At 40.6% G+C, this 25,171-nt stretch overlaps 1 long non-coding RNA gene across 1 annotated transcript in view; it reads left to right on the forward strand.

The window, feature by feature from the left end:
• Positions 1 to 743: 743 nt before the first annotated feature.
• LOC118023549 overlaps positions 744 to 25,171 on the forward strand; it is a 73,422-nt gene continuing 48,994 nt past the window's right edge. The window contains exons 1-2 of the long non-coding RNA XR_004682840.1: positions 744 to 802; positions 1,274 to 1,380. This is a non-coding gene — a long non-coding RNA (uncharacterized LOC118023549). The remainder of the gene's footprint in view (positions 803 to 1,273; positions 1,381 to 25,171) is intronic.

The raw sequence follows: 25,171 nt of genomic DNA on the forward strand, positions 1-25,171 counted from the left end.
CAGAGAGGAGGGCTGTGGCTGCGAAGAATGGAAAATGACTCTGCATAGCTCAAATGCTAAGGGAAGTGATTTTAAGACTATTGGGTAGCTCATCAGATTGAAGGAAGAACTGAAAATCAATCAAGCACTGTAGCAAGGCAGATCTAAGAACCCAGCAGCAGAAGTGATCAGTGATATATGGATGATGTAGATCTACCTCCACTACCATGAGCTGAATTATCCTGAATATCCAGTGGGGAGGGGAAGAGCATAGGGCACCATGACTGATGCAACCAAAGATGTTGATCAGTTTTGCAAAGAAAAACCAGAGCGATGTTAAAGAACACTGAAATATTCTGGGCAGGCAAAGCTTGTCTCCACAGGTCACATCACTCTGGCAGGTAATGATTTTACCTGGAGTACAGCTTTCCCAGTAAATCAGTTGCTAATGATCAGTGAAGTAGAACAGCAGCTAATTATCTGACCGACACCTCACTCCTATTAGAGCTCAGGAACAGGAAGCACTTTGGCACAGATGATTTTACAAAAACAGGAAACGGCAAGAAAGAAGAGGAAGGAGGGAAGGGGGGAAGGAGGAAGGCCCAGTGGCTCGCATCGAAGCTACCATAACCCAGTGAGGGCCGGGGGTGGGTGGGGTAAAAGATATTTACAGCCCTTGCATCTTCCCTGTGCACAACGTGCTTCACACAGTTCTATCATCACGTCACATGGCACCTGGAAGAACATGCAGGTAGAGCCTATCCCCGGAAAGAAAATCTGTCTTCTAGATCAGCACTGCCCAAAAAAATAGAAGGCCAACCACGTAAGTAATTTTAAAATTTTTTAGTGAGGCACACTAAAAGTAAAAAGTAACAGGTGAAATTACTTTTAATAATAAATTTTGATTCATTACATCCAAAATATTATCAGGTCAACATATAATCAATGCAAAATATGAATGAGTTATGTTACCTTCCCTTCACACTGAATCTTTGATATCTGGGGTGTATTTTATACTGATAGCACATCTCAGTTGGGACGAGCCACCCTCCAATAGCCACATGTGGCTACCATACTGGACAGTGGAGGCTTAGAAGATTCTAGCATTCTGGCTTTGCTTTGAAACATCACAGTAATTGAACGATTATTGTACAATTCTACCATTGTATCCAGGGTGTGTAAGGATGGGGTGTTTTGGTTTTCTTTCATTTTAAGCAGAAGTAAAGGCAAACACACTTTATTTCCATTGCATGTTTCCCCAGCTAACATGTTTTGTTTTTGTTCTGATTTCCAGTTGCAATTTTTTCCAGTCCTGTTCTGAGAAGTCAATGTTCTGTGAAACTGCAACAATGGTTTCTTGGAGACAAAAGAGAAGACTCCTACACAGGAACATGAGACCACGTAAGGCTAACTAACTTGCCCAAAAGGCTGGGTGGTGGCAGAGCTGGGATGGGAGGCTTACCTGCCTCATCCACAGAGTGACCCTGAGCTTCACCCTGCATCAGACTGGTTGGTGTCTGACCAGGCCAATTTCTCTAAATTCCCGTTCCCTTGCTACTGACTTTGGTGTGTAGCTTACTGCTCCCTGAATCTCCAAGTGAGGATGGAGGTGGTCAAAAGGATAGGTGCCCCGCTTGAGACTAGGGGAAAGAGAAAGCTGCCTGTGTCTTCCCCCTTCAGAACCACCTTAGTCTACTCTCTACAAAGGTAGACTAGACTCAGTGGTCTAATGACTAAGTGTTTGATGATGCACTTTTAAAGCTTCATTCTCTTGGTTACAGGGAAGCCATCGGAGGGGCACAAGAGGGCTTGGAGAATGACTCTGTTTTGTTTTTTTTTTAATAAATTACTTAACATATAGTGTACTATTAGTTTCAGAGGTAGAGTTTAGTGATTCATCAGTTGCATGTAACACCCAGTGCTCATTATGTCAAGTGCCCTCCTTAATGCCCATCACCCAGTTATCCCATTCCCCCACCCACCTCCCCTCCAGCAACCCTCAGTTTGTTTCCTATACTTAAGAGTCTCTTATGGTTTTTTTGTTTCATTTATTTATGAATGAAACATGGTTTGTCTCCCTCTCTGATTTTCTTATTTTTCCTTCCCTTCCCCTATGTTCATCTGTTTTGTTTCTTAAATTCCATACATAAGGGAAATCATATGATATTTGTCTTTCTCTGACTTATTTCACTGAGCATAATACCCTCTAGTTCCATCCACATCGTTGCAAATGGCAAGATTTCATTCTTTTTGATGGCCAAGTAATATTCTTGTGTGTGTGTGTGTGTGTGTGTACCATACCTTCTTTCTTTTTTTTTTTAATTTTTTTTTTTAAAGATTTTATTTATTTATTTGAGAGAGAGAATGAGAGACAGAGAGCATGAGAGGAAGGAGGGTCAGAGGGAGAAGCAGACTCCCTGCCAAGCAGGGAGCCCGATGCAGGACTCGATCCCGGGACTCCAGGATCATGACCTGAGCCGAAGGCAGTCGCTTAACCAACTGAGCCACCCAGGCGCCCTGTACCATACCTTCTTTATCCATTCATCTGTCAATGGACATCTGGGCTCGTTTCATATTTTGGCTATTGTGAACATTGCTGCTAGAAACATTAGGGTGCAGGTGCCCCTTCTGATCACTATGTTTCTATCCTTTAGATAAATGCCTAGTAGTGAGATTGCTGGGTCATAGGTAGCTCTATTTTCAACTTTTTGAGGAACCTCCATACTGTTTTCCAGAGGGACTGCACCAGCTTGCATTCCCACCAACAGTGTAGGAGGGTTCCCCTTTCTCCACATCCTCTCCAACATCTGTTGTTTCCTGACTTGTTAATTTTAGCCATTCTGACTGGTGTGAGGTGGTGGTTTTCATTTGTATTTCCCTGATGCCAAGTGATGTTGAGCATGTTTTCATATGTCTGTTGGCCATTTGTATGTCTTCTTTGGAGAAATGTCTGCTCATGTCTTCTGCCCATCTCTTGACTGGATTATGAGAATGACTCTGTTCTTATAGGACTCACTTGGCTCATTAGTAGCACTCTTCCAACTCATATGCTGATGTGGATCAACTGCAATTTTTTTAAACTGTAGCTTTTTTTCTCATTATGACAATAGTACATGCTTAATGGAGAAAATCTGGGAAAAAACAGGTCTGAATCACAAACATAAACAAATGAAAGCAACCTGTATTCTTAGCAGTCAGGAAAGAAAGGCTCAAAATTTTGAATTTTGATATATTTCCTTCTGATATTTTTTCAAAATAAATGCATATGACATATACAGTTTGCAGTTTTAATGGGATTATACTGTACAATTTGTTTTATAGCCTTATTTTTGCCCTTTGTCTCATTGAGTCCTGTGGGTAGACTGGGGTTTCCAGTCTTCCTCCTGGGCTGCCGAGATTGCTTTACACAAGTCCTTTCCCGTTGGCCTCATGATCTAGCTGAGGCTGGACCCAGTGCCCTAGGTCTCCATGGACAGAAAGCCTCCATTAGCTACTCTGACTCCTGCTTGATTCCCTGAGGAGCCCCAGGATGGAGTATTCCAATAGGTTAATTTTTCAAAATATACAAAAACTTGCTTTGGCCTGCCAAACAGCTCCAAATACAGCTGGAAGTATGTGTAAGGGCTTCTGTGGGTTTGGAAGAAGGGTGTTTACAACTCCGGGGCTTCAGAGGGTGTGTTAGAAGAGAACACTGAGTGTAACACATGTGAATAAAGGCGAATTCTCAGCCCAATTTGTGGTGGGCAGACATGGTTACATAAAATGTAGGATGCTGCCACCCAGCCAGACCATGCCTGGTCCTCTCCACCCCCAACACCCACCCCAGCAGTCCCAAGGGAGGCTTAGCTTTCCCCTCTTTGGGGATAAGAACCATTAGATGGGCCTTGAGAGGAGGAGTTGGTTGTCCAGGTGGTATGTGTGGGGGCAAGGGGCAGTGACAGTGATGCATGTCTGCCCCTATAAGTTAATGTTCCCATTCACCAGGTACATTTGGCTAGACCAAAAAATTCCCCTTCTGCTGAGGGAGAGACCTTTTGTTTCCTTCTCCTAAGAATCAGGAAGCAACTGATTATCTTTTCAACTAACAAGCACCAGGAAGCAGTAAACATTTCTTTTACTAGTTTTCTTATGGATGCATTTGTTGACCTACTCCCCAAATTCATCATAACGTGTGCTGTTAACAGCAAGAGAGAAGCAAGGGGAGAGAGATTTTTCCAACTGCTAACACATGAATAATGGCATCTCTACTTTTCCTTTACTTAAAAAATAAAATGTACTGTCTACAAATACGGAAGATGACAGGAGTGTATGCATAGATAATTATATAAATTTAGCTATCCATTTGTCTAGGGAAATCAGCTCTGTTTCAAAGAAAATGAAAAAACAATGCTTTCTCAGAGTACTTTTCTCCTGTTGATCACCTTCTGATTGTTGACAGTGAGGTTTGCCAATTTCTTTTTCCCAGAAACTTTGTGCTCATGTCAGGATTCTCTCCAGCAGTGTTCCTGCAAAGGTATTGATTGTTCTTTCCCTCAGTAAAAGAACAGCCAAGCCCACCTTCAGCGAGGCCACTCTAGCCCTAGAATGATCAAACATTCTGCCATTTACACACTATGTGGTTCTGGGCAAGTCACACCAACTTCATGAGCCAGACTCCTCACCTGCAAGATGGGGATGAAGCTCTCTACCTCACCGGGGTGTGGTGTGGACAAAATGAGTCCTGATTGTGAGCGCAGAGAAAAGCAACAGTATTACTGTTGTCCTCTCCCCCAGAACAGAAGGATAAAAACAGTCCCTAACCACTTATGAGCATGTGATGTGTGTCAGGCATCTCACCTGCTTGTTCTTGTTTAATCCTTTGAATGTCAGAACAATGTGATGAGGTGAGCATTACAAACTCACTCTGCAGATGAGAAAAATGAGAGATTTAGGGATTCTTTTCATTACAAATGAAAGAGCCAGAATGTGAGGTCTGATGAATGGATCATCTCCAGTACTGCACCAGAGTTCTTCCTTCTAGGGAAGTCTTGTTTTCTGATATATCCTAAACAAGTGTGTGTGTGTGTGTGTGTGTGTGTATTTTACCACTTGGGAGTAAAATATGAGTAAACATTAGGCACAGAAATACTCCTCTTTCCCCATAAGGTGACACTGCTGTGCTGTTTCCCTCATCTCTGCACTGCAGAGCAGGTGGAAACCAAGCACTGTCCTAGGTTCCTTTGTCATGGTGGAAGGCTCCCTTCCAGAACAGAAGAAGCCAGAGGGCTGGGTGCCTGAGCATCCTCTGCCCTTCAGAGGCATCTGACCACTCAGTCCCTTGCTATACAAACTAAGAAGCTCACTGGAGAGGTGGCATCATCCCCTGCAAGCAGCATCTAGCCCACTCAGAGAGTGGTGAGGTAGCCCTGGGAGATGGTCCTTCTCCACCTTATCCACACATACTGCCTGTCAGCTGCCCCTGCTTCTGAAAAGAGCCTATTTATTTTCATTACTTTACTAACATATGGTTCTCTCTCTGCCACAACAATGCTCTGTGAACCTTTTCTTTGAATCCCTGAATTCCTTCTTGGGCTAGGTTCTGTGCTAGAAGCTGGGGACTCAGTGGTGGCCCAAACCGGCTGCATGAGGAGTGTCACACTCTCCGATCAGGAGAAAAGACATTACAAAACACAGCCCAAATTAGTCTTTGTTGGAGGTCTCTGTGCAGGTAAGAGAAGTACAGAACACTATGCAGACCCAAGACCAGGGCCACGTAGATCCTCAGAGCCTCACTTTCCTCATCTTTAAAACGGGTACTACAGTTTCTTGTCCTGCCAATAATACCAGATTGTTCTGAGAGTCAAATTATAAAGTGCTTTGCAACCTTTAAATGTCTTATAAATGCCTTTTTTTTTTAAGAGAGAGGGAGGGCACACAGGGCGGTGGGTGGGGGGAGGAGCAGAGGAGGAGGGAGAGGGAGGGGAAAGAATTGAGCCGACTCATTGCTGAGCACAGAGCCTGATGTGGGGCTGGATCTCAGGACCCTGAGATCATGACCTGAGCCAAAACCAGGAGTCGGACACTTAACCGACTGAGCCACCCAGGTGCCCCTTATAAATGTTCTTTTTATGCTTTTATATAGGAATAATTATTAGGATACCTAAATTATGAAAAAGCATATTACCCTAATTGATTATAAAATAAATCACATTTAAAACTTTTTCTACCTTCTCTACACACAGACTAAATAATTCCACTCCCACTTTCTAATCATTTGTATAGATGTGGATAAAGCTGTTCCTGGACAAAACTGGTAGGTGGGGGGAGTGAGGGGTCATAGGCAGTGAGGGCCAGAGGTGATAGGAGATTGCTCAAGAGAACATGCCTTGATGTCTACTATCCGTGCACATCTCGCAACTGCTTTACAAGATGGGTGTTCTTTTCCCTGTTTTCTGATAAGGAAGCAGTTTTTAGGGTTTTCATTGACCTTGTCAAGGCCACTCAGCGGGTAGGTAGCATAGCCATCAGCATCTGGAGCCCTGCTCTCCAGCCAGGCCCAGAAACCTCCCAGGAATAGGAGCTTTGCTGCCTTTTTGCCCCCTGGAGGTGATTATGGAGCTCACACTTTCTTGGTTTAAAAAAAGTAATCCGACTGACACTCACTGAAGGTATTTTTGACTTAGCTGTGAGTTCCCCATCCCAGTGCAGAGCTCCTTGAAAATGGAAACTCCTTTTTGTGATTGGTTTTTAATACTATGAAGCTTCTAGAAGGTATGCAGTACAAAATTTTAAACTGAACTAAATGACCCCTCTCAATGTCATTTCCACTATCAAAAATGACTCCGAAACGGCACTGGCTCCCTTTGGCAGTATTTCAGAGGAGAGAAAGTCTAGAGAAGCAATTAATGGTATGCATCCTGGAGTCTATGGGGGCACCCTCAAATCTGGCGCCCTACTCCACTGACTCGTAATTCTTGCTGAGGCTGGAGCTCTTTTCTGGAAGGCAGTTCTCCAAGCTCTACATCTGGCCTTGCTCTGATTCTTGGTGAGCACCATGAGACCCAAGCTCTGTAGCCTGCCAGGATACAGGGAAGTACTTCCCATTTGCTTTCTTTCCTCAGAAAAACCATTTGGTGAAGGGAAGTAAAAAATGTAGCAGACACGTGCATTTTTTTTTTTTTTTGGTGGCAGCAAAGTCTGGGATATACGCCCTTCTATAGCAATTAGGCTTCTCATTCAATCTCCAGTAATATCTTACACCTTGACATAATTTCTGATGTGACATTTTCCTACATAGATGCAAGGTAAGGTACTGGTTCTCACTTTGCATTTGAGAGGAAGTTGTTATGGCAGCTTGGAAGATACAGGAAAATAAGTCATCTTTGCATGATTTATTCCCAAAGCCCATTATAACAAAAAGCCCCTGATAATTCAAGTTCATATTAAATTTCTGCCATTCAGAGAAAGAACAATTTGGGCAAACAAGTGCTCATTAAAATTTATTTACAGGGAATATTTTCCATTAGGGTGTTTCATTATTTAAGAAGAAAATAGAAGCCAATGTAGTAATGCATAATGCTCACACCAACATGTCATTTCAGATAAATTACATTTGGATAAAGATGAACGTGTTTCAGTTTGGAAGGCTGATTGATTCTAGCGGCTACTGTAGTTGCATAATTATAAGCCAGGTTGAAAGAAGTTACTAAAAAGCAAGGATGAGCCCAAAGAAATCCACCAACATGCCAATACAAAATTATTCCATGCTGGTCTAATTTCTGTTCCCTTTGAACTGAGGTTTTGGGCCTCCATACAGGTGGAGTGGGTCCATGTGCATTACTGAGTCTGGGGTGGTTAAGGGGACAGAAAGGTAGTTTAAGGAGTGAACAGGGAAGAGTGGGCACCCTTAAGAATATAGACCCTAACTCAGGACATCGCATTTCATTATTTTTAAGGCAAAGGAAGGATGACTTGGGCCATATTTGGGGCATGACTCACCAAGGAGCAGCCGTGAAGTTAACGTAATCACACATCTCTGCAAGAGTTGTATTTTCCACTAGTAACTGTGGCTTAGTAACTGTCTTTCACACAGCCTCACAGCAAGTTCTATGGATGCCCACTTTCTGCATCAAGGCCCTCTGCCCAGACACCTTGGAAGATTTAGCTTTTTCTCTAAATAGGTTCTTTTTTTTTTTTTTAAAGATTTTTATTTATTTATTCATGAGAGACAGAGAGAGAGAGAGGCAGAGGGAGAAGCAGGCTCCCAAGGAGCAGAGAGCCCGATGCAGGACTCGATCCCAGGACCCTGGGATCATGACCTGAGCCGAAGGCAGATGCTTAACCATCTGAGCCACCCAGGCGCCCTCTAAATAGGTTCTGATACCAATTCGTGTGTGTGTGTGTGTGTGTGTGTATTCCCACACCAGCAAGCAATTCTCTGGACACCAGCAGGGGGTCCTACCGTTCAACTCAATTCTGACACCATCTACCTGGAGACAGCATCAGATTTCACAGGTTAGGGGCTCAGTCCTACAAGACTGCCCCCCTTAAGGCCCCTTTAGACACCAGTTGCTAGCTCAGGCTATTATCTGTATTACTGACTGACTGGCTATAAATTGGAGGTTCCCAAAAGCCCCTCCAGTTTGATTACTTTGCTAGAGTGACTCATAGAACTCTAGAGAAACATTTTCCAGATTACCAGTTTATTATAAACAGATGTGACTCAGGAAGAGCCAGACAGAAGAGATACAGAGGGCAAGATGTGGAGAGAGGGCGCGGAGCCTCTGTGCCTTCTCCAGGGGTGTCCCTCTCCTAGTACCTCCACGTGGTCACCACCCTGGAAGCTCTCTGAACCCAGGTCTGTTGGTTTTTGGTGGAGGCGTCATTACATAGGCATGACAGATTAAATCGTTGGCACTGGTGACTGACTCAACCCCTAGCCCCTCTCCCCGCCTCGGAGGTTGGGGGGACCAGCTGCTGAAAGCTTCAACCCTCAAATCATGTGGCTCTCCTGGCAACCAGCCCCCTTCCTTAGGTTACCTAAGGGCTTTCCAAAAGTCACCTCGGTAACATAATAATAAACACCTCTGTCACCCTTTGCACAAGAAATTCCAAGGGTTTTCGTAGCTGTGAGCCAGGACAAGCTTGAGGACCACATACAGATTTCTCAGTGACTATCACAGTATCAAACTCCCCATCCCCCATTCCACCTCCACCTCTCCTGGCCTGGAGCATCCTTTGCACACAGTGACCATGCTTACTCATCTTCTGTGGTTCCCGCTACTGGAATCCCCACAAGTTTTACAAACCCTCACTTTATGTCTACCTTGCTTACCAATTCCAACTTGCACTCCCTTCTCCCTCCTCAGCCCAAATGACTGCATGCTGCTGAGCCAGAAGAAAGAGTGACCAGAGCATGGGTGGAGGGAAGACATGATCAACCTATTGTTTTGGGACCTGGACCAAGGAGCCCATTAACTGCTTTAAGCCTCAATTTCATCATTTAAGAAATGGGCATAAAACATACCTTTCAGGGAAATTCTGGAAATGAAATAATGTGTAAGAAAAGGCAAGCAAGTCGCTATCAATTCAACAAATATTAATTAAGTCATGTTTTATGTGCTGTGTAGGACACAGTGTTTCCTGGTCCTTGTTTTCATTATACTCATCATCTGCTATTTGGAATGTGGGTGGAAGTCAATTAATAGTAACTGAGAGTGACACTGCCAAAAAATAAGTATTTTCTTTATTCTACATATTAAATTAAATGCCTAACTTTTTCTTTACACAACTTTGCATATGATCAACATTTATTTAATATTCTAAGCAGGCTGCCTGCAATAGTTTAGAACTTTTGAATGCCAAGGGCCAAATCAGATTCTTATCTCATACAAAGAAGCATTTGGTGAAAGCTTCTGATGGATTTCAACCTTATGTCACTTAGCATATATTAGGAGCAAGTCTCATCCCATTCATCAAGTGATGTCCAACATGATTAAGATATGAAATATGTACTTACCCAACTGAAATAGATAGTTGCTAGTAAGTTAAAAATCGGTATCATTCTTCTTCATGTTATTTGCCAAATTATGTAATTGCTGGATAACTTGAACTTCAACAGAAATTGCCAAGACTTGTAAGACCTACAAGGTAAAATGAATTTTAGTTCTAGACAGACCACCAGTACTTTCCTTTTTTTTGGTCCTACATTTTTTTTTTAACATCATTTATCATATTTACCTAAGTGGCTCTGGTTCCTCAGGGAAATAAAATTGATAGTAAGCTTCAGAGATGCACTTAGAGAAGCAGAAAAGAGGAAATCAAGATATTTAATTTTTCCCAAGATATTTCTGGAAAAACTGGAGCTCTAATTCCAATGTTCTTCGTTGATTTTTCCTCATATTTATATGTTGCCATCCTAGTGAGGGCCCCAATTTTGCATTCTCATGGTCTTTCACTGGAGTCAGACTTGGGGGTGGGGAATAATAATGGGGATAATCCAGGACCTGTCCTGCAGTGAAGATTAGTGACATGTTATGGAGCCAAGAAATGCTTGGGCTTTAGAGCATCTTCAGACCCCTATATCTTCAGGTACCAATCTCCTAACCAATACATGTTTAGTTTTGATTTTAAAGCCTTAACTTCAGAACTCAGATTGAGTTTTATTCTCACATGAGATGCTCATTAAAGTCAAGTGTTATTTATTTTATTCTTATGCAATTGTTACTTTCGATTCAACTGTGGAACTTCACTTTCATCCTTATTCACGTTCAACTTAGTTCACCTCATTGTGAACAAAGACATAATGGGGGATTAACACAATGGATGAGTGTATGTTTTTGTTTATAATAAACTTTTATTTCCCTTCAATCCTGAGATTTTCTATGACTATATCTTCTTTTTATGGCTGCATGGCTGGAAAAGGAAATACACGTGTAGCCATTGTTCCACCCAGAACCACAGAGAAAGCATAACTGGTATAACTTAGCAATGGTGAAGTTAAACAATGTTGGTTCCCTATCACCAATCATGTATGCTTCAAGTTCACTTACATAAGAGAAAATTTAACTGTTTACAGTTTATAGGGACCAGATACAGAAAATTATCATTTCCTCAAAAAAATTACTATTTTAAAAACACATGATCAACCAGGGCATTCAGTTGAGATCCCATAAAGTCAGTATCATTTGGGTAAAGATATATGTGTTAGGACAAGATCCAACCTAACAAAACATAAAAGTGGGCTTCACCAGGAACAAAATGATCTGTTGGTATTTTAACTGTACCTAGGACAAAAGCCAACACTCTTTAGAGGAAGATAACATAATATGGTGTCTCATTCACAATGTCCAGCATGCAATAAAAAAGTTACCATACATGATAAGAAGTGTCCAATTATAAATAAAATAGTCAACAGAAACAGACCTAGAGATGATCCAGAGTTGTCAGGCAAGGACTTTAAAAAACTGGGTACTATATAAAATAGAAGATAAGATGAATGTAAAATTGAATATTTCAATGGAAACTTATGATCTATAAAAAGAATAAAATCAATATCCTAGAAATAACAAAATACAGTATTTGAAGTAAGGAACTCATCCAATGGGTTTAATGGCAGAATGAACACAAAAGAAGACAGAATTAATAAATCTGAATAAATATCAAAGCATAGGTCAATGTACAACGAACAAAGAACTACTATAACAACAACAACAAAAAACCCCAGAAGTGAACAAAAAGGAAATGTGGGACACTTGTCAACAAGTCTAATGTATGTATCATTGGAAAACCAGAGAGGAGAAAAGATGTACAAAAATTATATTTCAAGAAATAAGAGCCAAGACTTCCAAATCTGATGACAGGACATTACTCTATTGATTAAGAACCTCAATTAACACCAAGCCAAATAGCTACAGAGAACACCACACTCAGGTACACTACATTTAAACTGCCAAACACCAAAGATAAAGAGAAAACCTTAACAGTATTTGAGCTATGTGTGTATTTTGTTGTTGCTATGGTTACCTCTAGTAGTAGAGCTAGGTGTGATTTTGTTGTTGCTATGGTTACATTTTGTTCCATAGGGGAGGAGGATGTGGGTGGGGATTTAGGCCTTTTGTACCACCCCATCCTCCATCTTTCTTGTAAGTACCCAGTGATGTCCATGAAGGATAACCTGTGAATCTGTACAAACTCCCTTTGCGTCTGAAAACCTCAGCTTGCCTATGCCTGGTCTTTAGCAAGTCATAAAAATTTTTAGCTGAAATTTGACCCACTTGTTTGGCTTATATGGGTTGGCTTGGTGAAGAAATTAGAATGATCTCCTTATTCAAGGTATAGTGTTATATCAAGTTTTCTCGGACTGTGGGAACCTCAACCTATGATGGGGAAAGAATATTTGGCCAACCTTGTCCATGGTGTTAGTTCTGCTGGTCTAAACTCACTGTCTACACTCAGCCCCAAAGCTGGGCAATTATTGCATTTGGATTGTTCTTTTTTGGGGGAGCAAAGAGCTGTGGGTCCAAGCTGTTGATCCATTCCTAAAACTATGTATTTATTTTGATTTATCAAATCTTATACTCTTTAAAATTCAGTATGATAATCTATTAAATTCCCTATGGAACTTCATAATCTGTGGATACATGTGGAGCAGAAGGAATCTTCCTAGACCCTTAACAGATACATATGCTTTTAATATGAATTGGCCAAAACCACAACTCACACTGGCTGAAGCATGACAACTGGTCTTCCTGGAGGAAGTGCACTTGTAAGATTTGAGGTCCAAACTTTAGAATAGTTAATTTAAAAAGATCATAAGGGTGGAAAGTACTTATTATGGGGGAGGAGGGATCCCTTTTACCATAATACCAGAACTTGTTGGTTGCTTATTCAAAAGCCATTACCCCCAATTTGCTTTTTTAAAGACCCTAGGTTTTTCTCAGGTACCTTCCTTTCTTGTTATCATGAGCGTCTTCATTAAGCCTATCATGGTATTAATTCCCCTTGTCAGGGACCGGTTTAGGAATGGATATGGGAAAAATTATGACAGGGAGGTGTATGTGTATGGAGGATAAGAGTGCTGGGTGGTTTGCTAAGATTGTGTGTGTGTGTGTGTGTGTGTGTATGTAGATGTTGTGAAAGTAGAGCTTCTTCTTTCGTTGGATTTTGTTGTTTTTTATGACACCTGGGATGGTGGCAGCCAATCTATGTCCTAGCAGAGTAGCAAGAGAGAAAGAACAGAGCTCCTTGATGATGATGGTAAGACACTGAAATACGAATTAAGCAGTCATATTAACAATCCAAGCAATTATAAATAAATCAAGAAATGACAGTATCTATAACTTCAAAGTATGTACCAACACTCTAATTTTAATAAGTATCTTGTTTCCTTTAATAATAAAATGAAAACATGTCCCTAGTGAAAAAGAGAAATGTACTACAAAAGTCTATCAACTTCAACATGGGCCTTTCTCTGGACCACAGTCTCCCTCTCGTGGGCCCAGTCTTTCTTTACCTCCTCCGAAGTAACCACTGGCCATTGCTGGATATCCTTCTCATTGTTCTACTTTGCTTTTGAGTACTAGCATAGGCTTACAATACACATAGAGTTTTATTCTACAAAATGGAATCACAGCATATGCATATATCTTCATAGTGATTTTTCACTTAATGTCTTTAGGTTATATTTCTGATTTACCACATACACTGTATATTTATGTACATAAAAAAAGCAATTCGGTAAGACTCCTAGAAGAGGACCTGCTGCATCAGTGGCTATGCCTATTTAAATTTTGGCTGATATTACCAGATTGCTATCTAAATCAGCTTTAGCAGGTTATGCTCTTTTTTTTTTTTTAAAGATTTTATTTATTTATTTGACAGAGAGAGGCACAGTGAGAGAGGGAACACAAGCAGGGGGAGAGGGAGAGGGAGAAGCAGGCTTGCCACTGAGCAGGGAGCCCGATGCGGGGCTCGATCCCAAGACCCTGAGATCACGACCCCAGCTGAAGGCAGACGCTCAACGACTGAGCCACCCAGGCGCCCCGCAGGTTATGCTCTTAACAAAAGTGTGTGAGAGAAAGCAATTTTATGTTTTCTGGAAAACTTTTTGGAGAGCTGAAGACAAACCCAGTAAGTTGTTTTCTGGTAGGTACCAGATTTTACATTTTTTACACCCAATTCCACTTTTAGAAATTAATCTTATAGAAATAATTACACAGGTAGTCAAAAATATATCATAAGGATGGCAGATACAGCAATATTTATAATCTTGAATTGGAGACCACTAAGTATCTGGCAAAAGGCAATTTGTTAAATGAATTATCATATGAAAGGCTGTGTGCTTAAAAAGAGACATTTAACATGTCACAACCACCCAGCTCAGGGAATATATGTTCAAAACACATAAACCCTAAAATCTAATGCTCTTAGTTCCAGCTGTCTTTGGGCAATTCCATGAACATTTACCCCACAGGTAAGGGGTTAATAACTAGCAAATGAGGCAAGAGAATATAGGATTTCAAACATATATTCTCAAATGTTTTCTTGTAGTTTTTTTTTTTTTTTTTAAAGACAAAAACCTCACAAACTATTTGACCTCAGGACTTAAAAGATGAGTATCAAAATCAGCCAGTAACAATTAAGAAGAAAAATGAACTCAGATGAAAGATGAAAATTTTAAGCAGAAGTGAAAGCAGAAACGTTTGATAGTATACACAACACTAGAACAGATGCTCCCAGTTCCACCCAATATTCATTCCTGTCCTCTCACACAGTAATAGAACTTTGACTTTTTTTTTTTTTCCCGATGGTGAGCTACTCAGGCTGCATTCCTAGTGCTTCCTTGCATCTTGCTGTGGCTCTATGACTAAGTTCTGGCAGATGGGTACACAAAAGTATGGCCAGGAACTTCTGGGAAGGCTCAGAAAGGGGGCTGAATCATTGGCAAACTGATTCTTTCATTTTGTTCTCCTTCTACCTGCTGCTGGCCAGAAATATGAACCTGATCATTAGAGCTCCAACAGTTATTGTGAATAATAAGGTTCATAAGGATGGAAGCCAGGGGTTGGGAATTGGAGCATGAAGATAAGTCTGGGTCCCTGATGATAGCAGGGTGGTGACACACCAGTCCCGAGCTGCACACCTCTGGACCTCTTTTACATGAGAGGGAAATGAAGTGTTCTCTTAAGATACTGCTCCTTGACTTTTTGTAATATGCTACGTTTTATGTTATATGATACAAAAAACCCATTTCATTGTTTAAAAAGACTACAGTAAAAAGGGAAGTCCCTGGCAAACCTAATAAACAGACATAGAAAATGAATATACAATGTTAGTAATGAAATACAATCTTCAAACACAGAAAAGCTTAGAGGTTTCTATTAAAGCAACTTGTACAAACTTACCATAATAAATTTGGGAAATCTGAGAGAAACAGGTAACTTGTTATCAAAACATAAAATACCTCATTTGACCCAAAAAGAGAGAGAAAACTTGAACAGTCCAATAACCACAGCCAAATTTGGTGGCAGGTTCAGATGGTTTTACCGAGTTTAATCTAAATCCACACATCACGCAATTCCTATGTTATTTTAAATAATTCTAGACCACAGAGAAAGATTAAAGTTCCTGAATTCATGGTATAAAGTGTTGTAAAGATAGCACACAAGAGAAAATAAGATGAATTCCAATTATAAATATAGGAGCAAATATTTCAAATAAATTATTAGAAGTCTGAATCCAGCTATTCATTTATAAAATTATGATATAAACAAATGGGATTAATTTCAGCAACGCAAGGACTTCAGAAATAGGAACTTTATCAACATATTTCATCACAACAACAAACTAAAGGATAACAATAAATGCTGAAAGCTATTCAATACATTCTAGAGCTCCGGTGAATAACTACAAGGAGAGTAGCATTAGAACGAAGCCGCTTAAGCAAATGTTATTTACTGAAGATAGCAAACACTATTTTAAAAGGTGTAATATTAAAGCCATTTACTATTAAAAACTGGAATCAGTACTAATCACTTCTCATATTTACTCTTTTAATGTTCCCATTGGCCCCTTGAGGAAAATTATTCATACCCCCATTTTAAAGACAGAGAGCGAGGCAGAAAGCGGTTAAGGTCACTTACTCAAACTAGCTAGCAGTGAGCCAGGATCTGTACTCAGGCAATCTGGTTCCAGAATTTTTTCCCCATCCAAGCAGTTTATTTGGTCTCCCGCACACTCAGGCCCGCATCCCCAGGAGGCCGGCCACGACTGCTCGGCCTGCAGCTTCACTCGCATGGGAGTGGAGTCGGCGCCACCCGCCGCAGCAGGATGCTGCGGGTCTGCGAGCTTCTACCCATTGCCGGAGTCCACCTGTCCTTCGGTATCAGCTTCCGCCCGCGCTCAAGGACGACCCAATGCCCAAGGGGCCAGAGCACCGCATTCCGCACGACGTCGCTCAAGCAATCCCAGGCCACAGCGCATGCGCAGCGCTCACTGAACGAGGTGAGCCTCACGTGGTGCGTGGAGGCGCCCAGCGGCATGAAGCGCACGCGCGTCACGTCTGACATGCGCAGTGGCTTTTCCCGCCTGGGGCCGGTTATGTTTGACAGTCGTGGTCTTAGGGGCCAGTGACAGGATTCTGAAGCTGGGAAGCGCTTTGTCCTTGTCGTTGCTTGCGGGTTGAGCATCATCTGGGCCACTCCTCGAGACAGGCTTAGGCATGAAGGGGTTGCGGGAGGGCTCACGAGGGCTGCCCCTGATCCAGGAAGGCGGCACCTGTTCCTGGGCCAAGGGCCACGGCAGCTCTTACTGCTCCTCAGACCCGGCACCCTGCTGCTTTCGTGGGCGTCCAGCTGCTGGCGATCTCCTCCTGCTGGTGCAAAATGTGCTCCAGGATGGCCTCGCGCTTGTGCAGAAAGCCACCCGCGGTGACGACAGGGTAGTGGCAAGGCCGAAGAGTTGCAGCCGCAGTCGAAGTTCTTGAGGGCGTTCCGGCTCTATTAGAAGTTGTGGGTCCCGTAGCCTGAGGCCGCCGTGTCCCTCTCATGGTAAGTGTAAAGGGCCCCTGCAGTGCGGTGCTTGGCTGTGCACGGCCATCCTCACAAAGGATTCCGCGTTTTCCCCTGGCTTTTTCACCTATGCCCCTACCCTGGCAAGACGCCAGGAAATTTTGTCTCGTATTAATTTAGTCAGTTCTCTTTGGTTTGGCGTTTTCATACTCTTTTCCCATCCTTTTACTGTTCACCTGTCTATTCTTTGTAGTGAAAGTTGGTATTTTGTGGATGACAAATAGTTCTTGCTGTTTATCCTGTTTGACCATCTCTGCCTTTTACTTGCAGTGCTTAGAGAATTTACCATTAATAGTAGTATTGGTGTGGTTGGGTTTAAATTTCCCATCTTGCTATGTGTTCTGTGGGTTCCATCTATTCTTGGATCCTTCTGCCCTCTTTTCCTGTCTTCTTTTGGGTTAATACAGGTTTTTTTTTTTTTTTTTCCTGGTTTTGTTTTGTTTTGTTTTTTGTTTGTTTTTTAGGGAGTGAGCACTGGGGGTGGGGGAAAGAAGGGGAGAGGGAGAGAGACAATCTTAAGCAGGCTCCACCTAGCACTGAGCCTGAGGGGCTGTATCTCACCAGCCCGAGATCATGACCTGAGCCAAAATCAAGAGTTGGATGCTTAACTGACTGAGCCACCCAGGCACCCCTGTACAGTAATTTTTTAAATGCCAGTGTTCTGATAAGCTATATCCAGATGAATCCAGATGAACATGTATCCAGATGAACAAACTCTGGTCATTATAAAAGAGTTGTTGTTCCAGATATGCAAACTATTTGCCTGGATAGAATGAATTGCAAGACGACGTGGATGGAACTGGAGGGTATTATGTTGAGCGAAATAAGTCAAACAGAGAAAGACATGTATCATATGACCTCACTGATATGAGGAATTCTTAATCGCAGGAAACAAACTGAGGGTTGCTGGAGTGGGGGGTGGGGTGGGAGGGATGGGGTGACTGGGTGATAGACACTGGGGGGGGTATGTGCTCTGGTAAGCGCTGTGAATTGTGCAAGACTGTTGAATCTCAGATCTGTACCTATGAAACAAATAATGCAATATATGTTAAGAAAAAAAAAAAAGAAGAAGAAGAAGGTAGCGGGAGGGGAAGAATGAAGCGGGGGAAATCGGAGGGGTAGACGAACCATGAGAGACGATGGACTCTGAAAAACAAACGGTTCTAGAGGGGAGGGGGGTGGGAGGATGGGTTAGCCTGGTGGTGGGTATTGAGGAGGGCACGGTCTGCATGGAGCACTGGGTGTTATGCACAAACAATCATGGAACACTACATCTAAAACTAATGATGTAATGTATGGGTATTAACATAAGAATAAAAAAAAAAGAGAATGAATTGCAAGAATTTCCTGAAGATAATAGTGAAATTTTATTAGGTTGCAGTCTTATCTTTTTGCATGGAGCCCTCCAGGAGCAAATAGTTGCATTTTGTTAATTCAGGTCATCATCTCTGTTCTCAGCCCACATAGCTCAGTTTAACATACCCACAGGGTAGGAGAATGGATAAAGTAAAACATTGTTACACACTTGAATATTATACAGCAGTGAAAATTAAGTAGCATTGTGAATTAACATGAAAGTGATGAATCTCAAAAGCTGAAAAAAGCAAGTTGTTAAAATGAGTACTTACAGTAAGAAATCACTGATGTAAATTCAAGAACACATAAATGATAAAATTACAAGTAAAAACAGAGGAATGGTGAAAACAAAGTTCAGAATAGTTCCACACCCTTTCTTTCACAAGATGAAATAAAAGAAAAATGGGATCAGGAAGTGTCACAGTGAAAGCTTAAATAGTCCTGCCATTTGTTAAGGTAAGTAGCCTATTCATGGTTCTTTGATTTATGCTTGTTTAAACTGTATACATGATATATTTTTTTATTTAAAAAATACTAATTTAAAAGGGCAAAATGCTAAACTTGAGTAGTACCCAAAACATACTTTATCACCCTCTTCCCTTTTCCAATCAAGCTTAACTGGCATTCAGCCACCAGTAAATTGGGGCATTTTCAAATTGCTTGCATACTCCAGTTTTATGGAGTATATTTTGCAGACAGTTTTATGTCTGCAAAATAAGGAGAAGCTGTTTTTATGACCAGTAAAGTTCCTTACAGAACTAAAATGCTTTGATTTTATAACTATATTTGAACCTGCCAAGAAAACCCCCAAAACCAAAAAACAAAAGTGGAGTCAAAGTCTATCATGACTCTTATTTTGATCTTTTTTTCCCCTCTTTTTTTTGGAGTAGCAGCTAATGCAATATGAATAAGAAATGATTTGCAATGAACATTGGAGAAAAGAGACTTGATTGTTGAGTTAAAAAAACCCATGAAACTCTACTACATAAACTATGAAAATGATGAAAGGAATTTAATAAAGTAGTGAACAAAATATATAAAGTGTTAAGTGCTATGAAGAAAAACAAGTAACAGATGTGTTAGAGGTTGTCTAGGAAGAGGCTACATAGTTTAAAGGTGATCGGAGAAGGTGTGTCTGCAGAGATATTTAAGCAAGACCTTGAATGATTAGATCTGTCTTGACCAGAGATGGAGGATGAGTGTCAAATCCAAGCTCTAAGATACCCTCCCGGCCAGTGGTTCGTGGGTTCAGAGAAGGAGGAGTTAGATTTAAAGGACCTTCAGGACACATAACTGTTTTCGGGGGAAGGTTGGAAAATACTGGCTTTCAGCTTTCAGCTGTTCTGATTCTGGTGGGCTGGTCCATGGTGAGCCAGAATGGGAGAAAGGAATGGTCTTTGCAAATCTCTGATTTACCTTTGCTTTGGGGGTAGAACAAACCCCTCTACCTAAGCCTGCCGGTTTGGGTTTGGGATCTGTTGGAAACATTCTTTTCCTGCAAGCAAGATGAAAAGTTCCAACAGTCCAGTGACCCCCAGGGGCAAACCTTTTGTCCAGCAAAGTAGGTTTTTTGACTTAATTCAATGAGGGAGCGTGTGTGAGGTGGAGCCCTGAAGTATCTCTTGGTAACAAACAGCAGGGAGAGTTTTAATTTTTTTTTTTTTTTTTTTTTATGAGACTTGTGCTCGTGTTATATGATTTTCAGGAAGGGCTAGAGGAAGCAGGAATCATCTCTGCCCTGTTGGCTATCACAGTGAGGTGAAAGTTGCAGAGCTGGGCTGGGGACATCTTTTGTGAAAAAATCGGTAGCCCTCAAAGAAGAGGGTCATTATGATATCCTACAGCTGCAGCATGACCTTTGGAGAAATACTCTTTAATGTTAACTTTGCAGTTGGCTTTATTGTGTCTGTTATCACAATCTGGTTAATGGCAGGCCTGATATTTAATACCTCAGAGAAAAAGTGTAAAATGTTCCTGACATTTTTAGGAAATCAGGGCTGTGATCAATAGCGTTTTTAGCCCCATTGTGCTTGAAGTCAGCAGAATAAACCCACAGAATAGCTACAGGTGGGCTTAAGTTAGATTGACTATCTCCCATCCAAGTCAGACTGACCCTAGTTAGGAATAGAGTCTGAATTGGAATGGTTTATTTTGCTGAACTGCAAATTGAATCGAAATACTTTTTTATTGAACTAAAGTATTTTTTCCCCCAAAAGTATTACCCAAGGAAAAGCAACCTAACAAACTACTTCAAGTGAAAATTTAACAAATCTAACTTTTAAAAATTTTTAATTTTTTGTTATTGTGTAAACACGTAACATTAAATTTACCATCTTAACCATTTTTAAGTGTGTAGTTTAGTAATGTTATGTATATTTGCATATATTTACATATTTACAACAAATCTCTAGAACTTTTTCATTTTTCAACATTGAAACTCTATGTCCACTGGACACTACCTCCCCTTTCCTCTTGCCTCAGCCCTTGGTAATCACCTTTCTGTTTTCTGTTTCTATGATTTTGACTATTTTCGGTATTTCATGTGAGCGGAATTGTACAGTATTTGTCCTTTTGCACTTGACTTCACTTGTCACAAATGTTCTCAAGGTTAATCCATGTTGAAGCCTGATAGGATTTCCTTCTTTTTAAAGATTGAATAGTATTCAAGTGCATGTAAAAACCACATGTTCTTTATTTGTTTATCTCTCAATGTATATTTGGGTTGCTTCCACCTCTTGGTGACTGTGAATAGTGCTGTCATGAACATGGATGTGCAAATTATCTCTTGAAGATCCTGCTTTGAGTTCATTTGGGTATATTCCCAGGAGTGGAATTGCTGGGTCATATGGTCATTCTAGTTTTAATTTTCTGAAGCACCTCCATATTGTTTTCCATAATGGTGCACCATTTTACATTCCCATGGATAATGCAGACAGGGTTCCAACTTCTCCACATCCTTGCCAATACTTGTTTATGGTTCTTTTGATAATGGCACTCCTGATGGATGTAAGGTGACATCTCATTGTGATTTTGATTTACATTCCCTAACTATTAGTGATATTGAGCATCTTTTCACATGCTTATTGGTCCCTTGTGTATCTTTGGAGAAAGATCTATTCAAGTTCTTTGCCCATTGTTTAATCAGGTTATTAACTTCTGTTGAGTTGTACAAGTTTCTTCCACATTCAGGATATTAACCCCTATCAAATATATGACTTGCAATTATTTTCTCTCATACTGTAGGTTAACTTTTCACTCTGTTTTTTATTATTTTTTATGTAAAGAAGTTTCTGAATTTGTTGTAGTCCCATTTGTCTAGTTTTTACTTTGTTGCTTGTGCTTTTGGTGTCATATCCAAGAAGGCATTGCCAAATTCAGTGTCCTCAAGCTCTTTCCTTATGTTTTATTTTAGCAATTTAATAGTTTTAGGTCTTACATTAGGTCTTTAATTCATTTTGAATTAATTTTTGTGTATTATGTTATTGGTGACACAAATTATTTCTGTATTGCATATCTATTAGCATAGATTTGTAATTACTTTTTATGCTTTTAAAAATATTTTATACACATCGATAAGGGATTTACTCATCTCCGTTACAATACCACAGGCTTCTGTATTTGTCTGTATGTTTATCTGTATAAGACCCTGAGGAGAGAGTGAAAGGAGAGTGTTGTGAATTACCTGCTGGGTTTTGATGTGGTTGGCCTCATGCCCACCTGTGGTTAATTAGTTTCTGCATTTCTCACCAAGGTATTTTGTTGCTTTGTTGTTGTTAAATCCATGTTTCTGGGGGAAGGAGGGTGTAGGCCCAATCTACTTTTTAAAATCAGAACCTGCAAACAGTCTCCACTCGATTTAGTTGAAGATCTTTAGCACAGAGTTTGTAGAAAATCTGTGGTTGGAAATGTCTGGAAGAGACTTAAAGAAAGCATACCAAAATACACCCAAATTTATTAAGCAGAAGCAGAGTGCTTGGTTCCTCCCTTCCTCCTTCTCTTCAAAAATATAATGGAAAATATGTTCAGATTTCATGCCAGGTGCTGGGTGGAGAAAGAGGAATGGCACTATTCATGTCCATATTTTACAGAATTATAAACTAAAGTTCAAAAGATTTAAAGAAATTAACCAAGAAATACATCTGGTAATTGACCAAGCTAGGATTTCGATTCATGCCTGTCTGAACCCAATTCCTTCAAGAAAACCATTGTTGGAGAGAAACCAACACTTTTAGACAACTATTTAGGTGTTTCCTGGGCCTTTTCACCTCACACAATCCTCTTTAAAGTTTGTTTTTTCCCCCCTTTCTTTCCTCTGTACCTCTGATGGCCCATTCTCCTTTGTCACCTAACTTCACTTAGAAGCCCAACATGGATATGTATGAAGGAATGATACAAGAAAGAGTTATCCTTAGCTTTCTCTGGATTCAGAGGGAAACAGACTTCTGTTAAGAACCAGGCATTGACTGAGCTGATATATAATTGTCAGGAGAGTAACCTACTTATTTTCTTGGTTCTGGACTTCTTTTCTTCTGTTTATAAAATGAGGGTTAGTGAGCCTCGCCTCCCAGTGAGAACGTCTATCCTTGAGATTGATAAAAACCCAGTGGAGACATCACAGACGTTTCAAAGAGCAGCATCATTGAGCATCCCTGGAGTTTTCAATTAGAAGGCTCCTGGGAATGTTGCTATCACTGTAGAAAACAATCTTCGAATGTCCACTCAAGAGTATAGGTTACTAGCCTAGGAGACCAGTGGGGATTGGGTAGTTATTATTGGAAGAGACACTACCTATCATTTTCCTCTCCTAATAAGATGTTTGAGCAGATAGATGAAATGAGAACTGGGTTCAGAGTGCTGCTTTTGAAGGCCTTCAGCCAACAAAAGGATACTCTTGCATTTGCATCCAAACTGGAAGAAGCCAGTAATGTGGCAGGAAGTTGTTTTTTTTTTTTTCCCCTTTGTTTGCTTATTTTTGTTTTTTGGTTCTCAGGTAAAATCTAATGAGGGAATAAAATTCAGGGGAGTAAGAAAATATTTGATTGCTATTTCTCTGGTGTTCTCGCTCTTCTTTCCTTTCTAGCCTGTCAGCGGCTGCTCACGGAGAGAGCACTTAATGAACTATGGCAACAGATGCCTGCTTTGTTATGCATTTCTTCAGTTTATAAAGATAGAGCAGACATGAAGAATGAATAATATTTTTCTCTAACCAATCCAGAATTGAGAGCACTAATCACTGCCTTAAAGGAAAGGTGATCTTCTCTGGGCAGGGATGATATTCTCTGGACAGTTGAAGAAGATTTGCTGTCAGAGAGGTTTGGTTGGCTTCAGTGGGAGGGCAGCATGCAGAAAGGGAATGACCTTGGCCATTGTTGGGAATAGTAGCTGAGGAACAAGGAAGACAAATGTAACGGCTAGTCTGATATTGGAATCCTGGATGGGGAAGGCAGCAGATGGGGAAGGCAGCGGAAGTCAGAAATTTAAGAGGGAAATGTAGGAAATGTAGGAATGAAAGAGCCATAGTGGACGATGATAAGGTCCACGTGTCCCTGGCAGTTTATACAGTTGTGCACATGCAGAAGGCTGCATAAGCTGATGAGAGGCCCTAGCATTTTACGTGCATCTGGCTGAACCTGATGGCTTGCACATGGGCAGAGGTGATATGATAAGGTTCAGCCAACTTATAAATTACTTGAATTATTAATACATTTCTCAACCCACACGCAGATTCGTTGACAGAGTAGAAGCCTTACTGGCTCAAAGTATTTGAGCACAACCCATAATGAATCATTGGCTGACCCCTAAGCTGTGCTGACCCAGGGGTGACATTAGGAAGCCAGACTTAAAAACTAAAAACAATATTTTAAAAAGTGAGCAGAGACTTCAGTGTCCACACACTGCAAGTCAGACACACTCTGTAGTGTTAATCCTAGCATATCACTAAATAAAGATGAAAAATAAACAAGAAAAGAAATCCATATCAGGGGCATTATAATCCAGATTTGTTATAAAATATTATCTGAAAGGTACAGTTCTCAACAAAATTTATGACACATACAAATAAATAGGAAAGTGTGACCCATCCACAAGGAAAAAAAAAAACTAATCAATAGAATCTCTTTCTGAGGGGTCCCAGATTTTGGACTTAGAAGACAGACTTCAAAGTAGCTATTATATAAGCTCATAGAACTAACAGAATGCATGTCTGAATCTGTAAAGGAAGGTATGAGGACACCGATTCATCTAATAAATCATCCAAATGAAAAGATAGAAGTTATTAAAAAAAGAATCAAATGGAAATTCTGGAATTGAAAAAGACAGTAAATAAAATGAAAAATTCATTAAAGGTGCTAAGCAGCAGACATGAGACGGCAGAAGAAAGAATAAGAAAACATGATGATAAGTCAATCGAATTTATCTAATCTGAATAAAGGAAAGAAAAAAATAAAAATGAACAAATCCTCAGAGACCTGTGAGGTACCCCCGGCAACCAGTATATGCATAATGGGAATTCCAGAAGGAGAAGAAAGATAGAAATGAGTCAAAAACATATTTGAATAAATAATGGATGATATCTTCCCACCTTTGATGAAAAAAATTAATTTTACACATTCTTAGTAAACATTTGACAGTGTCTTAAAATCTTAAACGTAGAGTTACAGTATGGTCCGGTTATTCACCTCCCAGGAATCTACCCTAGAGAAGATGTATGTCCACGTGAAGACTTTTATACATTATTCATAAAAGCCTCTGATGGCTCTGGTGGGGTAACCCTGAGTAATGCAGGGCAA

The sequence above is a fragment of the Mirounga leonina genome, unplaced genomic scaffold (assembly GCF_011800145.1).
Source record: "Mirounga leonina isolate KUSES-001 unplaced genomic scaffold, KU_Mleo_1.0 Mir_180, whole genome shotgun sequence".
In the NCBI taxonomy this organism is placed as follows: domain Eukaryota; kingdom Metazoa; phylum Chordata; class Mammalia; order Carnivora; family Phocidae; genus Mirounga; species Mirounga leonina.